Here is a 3,615-nt window from a genome sequence, read left to right on the forward strand (position 1 = left end):
CCATGAAGTCTTGACCTTTCCTTGGAATATCAGCTCTGGGCAGGCTGAGGCTGCCCTGATGACAGATGGGGAAAAGCACGCCAGCTGGGTGGGGAGCCAGGCTCCTAGGTTCCAGTCTCCAGAGGACTGCTTCTCGTGTGGATTTGTGGTTTTGGGGGACCCACTGGGCCTGGCTCCTGACCACAGCTTGGTCCCAAGAAAGCTACCTCCCCCATAAGCCTTGCCACTGGTAAGAGGCCTGGGCTGGGGTCGGGGCTCAGGGGCCTGCCCTCCCTTCCTGGGGAAATAGCTTCAGATAGCCTCAAGCTGGGACCATTATGTCATCATGTCTCCTTTCCGACATCAGCATCTCCTTGAGGATGGGTCTGTTACCCTTTGGAAAAAGATAAAACCGGGGCTCCAGCCTGGAAAATCCCATGGACAGAGGAGCCTGGTAGGCTGCAGTCCATGGGGTCATGAAGAGTCAGACACGACTGAGCGACTTCACTTTCACCTTTCACTTTCATGCATTGGAGAAGGAAATGGCAACCCACTCCAGTTTTCTTGCCTGGAGAATCCCAGGGACGGGGGAGCCTGGTGGGCTGCCATCTCTGGGGTCGCACAGAGTCGGACGTGACTGAAGTGACTTAGCAGCAGCAGCAGCAGAGGAGGAGTGACTTTCCCCAGGACGCACAGCAGATGCAGAGCAGAGCTGGGCTGTGAGCCCTGGTCTGAATACTGCTGGCTCCTCTGCCCCTGGCCCTTCTCCTTCCTGCCACTCCTGCTCTCCCAGCCAGACTTAAGCTCTTGCTCACCGTCAGATCTCAGGGTCTCAACTGGGCAAACAGTGGGTGCTCAGGAAATGCTTATGGGATGGATGGATGGACAGATGGATGAATGGATGGATAGATGGCCTAGGGAGAAAATACAGGCTGGGCCAGCACCTCCTCATCCAAAGCTCTTTCCTGGCCAGCAGAGATGCCCCTCTTTAGGCAACCCCAATGCACTGGCCCTTTGACCCGCTCCAGTGTTCTTGCCTGGAAAATCCCAGGGACAGTGGAGCCTGGTGGGTTGCCGTCATGGGGTCGCACAGAGTTGGACACGACTGAAGCGACTTAGCAGCAGCAGCAGCAGCAGCAGCAGCAGTTCCCATGCAGTGACCCAGGGAGGCCTGCTCCCCCGCCCCCACCATGCCCAGCTCAGCAAAGTGAGTGGACACCAGGGCAGACCCTTGGTGGTGGTCAGTAGTTACCTCAAGGCTGCTGGGGTTACCAAGAGCGGTTGAGGACCCGTGAAAAATTAGAAGGTGCCCTAGAGTGGCAGATCAGCTCTAAGTCTGTTGGTTACCTGCCAGGCTGCTTCCTGGATCAACTAATCCACCAGCCCTGGGTGCCCCCACCCCTCCGCCAACATTTTCTGGAGCCTCTGAGCTGTGCCAGAGCTATGAGGGGGCAGCAGCCCCTGGAGGCAGGTGCCTCTGGCTTCAAGGCAGGTCTGCCATCCCCTGGGCCCTGGGCTCCTCACAATCTTGTCCCCGAAGCTCCCCAGCCAGAATGGAATCCCCACTTTCTTCTGCCTTAGGCCAGATGCCTCCTACCTTCCAGGACTTGAGTTTGTCCTGATAGCCAGCCCCTCACCTCCTCTGCAGCTTCTCAAAGACCCACGGCAACCTGGAGGTGCAGAGAAATAATGATGATAAAGTCAATGATATTTTCCGTACATTTTATGGAGCACTAACTAAGTACCAGGAACCTTCTAAATACCTTGCATTCACTACTCCTCTTAATCCTCACAATAAGCCTAAGAACTAGCTAATCATACAGATTCCTGACAAGAAGCACAAGGATTTATTCAGTGCGTCTCCAACTTGTGGGCGCATTGGAATTACCAGGGAGGCATCAAAAAAAGCTGGTGCTTGTGTTCTACCTACAAGGGGTGTGATTCAGTTGGTCTGGGGTGTTGGCCTAGGCTTTGAAATTTTTAAAAGATCCCGGAAGATTCTAATGTGCTGACCAGCACAGGAACCAACAGTTATCTTGATGGGAGTTTGATGAAGGGCCTTTTTTTTTTCAAACACTTTTTTGGAGGTATAGTTAACATATATACTAAGGGCCATATATTTAAAATATATACTTTGATACGTTTTTTTCTTAGCATCTTAACCATTTCTAAGTATACAGTTCGGTAAGGCTAAGTATATTCACACTGTCGGGCAGTGGGTCTCCAGAACTTTTTCATCTTGTGAAAATGAAATTCTGTGCCCATTAATCAACTTCTCCCCATTTCCCACCTCCTCATCCCTGGAAGCCACCTCACTACTTTCTGTCTCTGTGACTTCAGGCACCCCACTAATCTCTAGGTACCCTGTGTAAGTGGAATCATACAGGATTTGTCTTTTTGTGACTGGTTTATTTCACTCACCATGATGTCCTCAGTTCAGTTCAGTCACTCAGTCGTGTCCAACTGTGACCCCGTGAACTGCAGCACGCCAGGCCTCCCTGTCCATCACCAACTCCTGGAGTCCACCCAAACCCATGTCCACTGAGTCAGTGATGCCATCCAACCATCTCATCCTCTGTCGTCCCCTTCTCCTCCTGCCCTCAATCTTTCCCAGCATCAGGATATGCTCAAGGTCCATCCATTTCCTTCCTTTTAAGACTACTATTCCATTCTATGTGTATACCACATTTTGCTTATCCATTCATCCATGAGTGGACGCTTGGGATATTTCCACATTTTGGCTATTGTGAATAATGCTGCTATGAACATAGCTGTACAAATATCTTGCTGAGACTGTGTTTTCAATTCTTTGGGATATATACCCAGAAGTGGGATTGCTGGATCACATGGTAATTCTTGGGGGCTTCCCAGGTGGCACTAGTAAAGAACCCATCTGCCAACGCAGGAGACATGAGAGGCAGGTTTGATCCCTGGGTGGGGAAGATCCCCTGGAGGAGAGCATGGCAACCCACTCCAGTATTCTTGCCTGGAGAATCCCATGGACAGAGGAGCCTGGCGGGCTACAGTTCATAGGGTCGAAAAGAATTGGACACGACTGAAACGACTTAGCACACATGCACACACGAATGGTAATTCTATTTTGAATTTTTTGAGGATCTGCAATACTGTTTTCCATAGAAGCTGTGCCATTTTACATTCCCATTAACTTCACACACGTCCCAATTTCTCCGCATCCTCACCAGCAGTTATCTTCTGTTTTTATGATAGCGACCATCCTCACAACAGATGTGAGTGCTATCTTATTGTGGTTTTGATTTGCATTTCTCTAACAATTCATGATGGAGAGCATCTTTTTGTGTGTTTGTTGGGCATTTGTTTATCATCTTGGGAGAATAATGAAAGGGTATTCTACTGAAGTATGGTGAGGGGGTTAAAGGACCCAGTTGCAGGTGGTGATGACTCAAGAGACCAGCCACAGCAGGAAGCTGGGAGCTCATTAGGCCTGAAGGGACAAGAGGCTGGCATTGTGTTGCCAGAAGCCCCCAGAGCAGGAGGTGTGGGATGAAGGCATTCTGATGGGAGCGGGGACCCTGGGAGGGGGACACGGCCACAGCCGGGACTGTGGCCCAGCAGAGGGAGCGTGGACACCCCCTGACCTCTCTCCCCTCCTCCCAC

Source organism: Bos indicus x Bos taurus, chromosome 8, assembly GCF_003369695.1.
Source record: "Bos indicus x Bos taurus breed Angus x Brahman F1 hybrid chromosome 8, Bos_hybrid_MaternalHap_v2.0, whole genome shotgun sequence".
Taxonomy (NCBI): domain Eukaryota; kingdom Metazoa; phylum Chordata; class Mammalia; order Artiodactyla; family Bovidae; genus Bos; species Bos indicus x Bos taurus.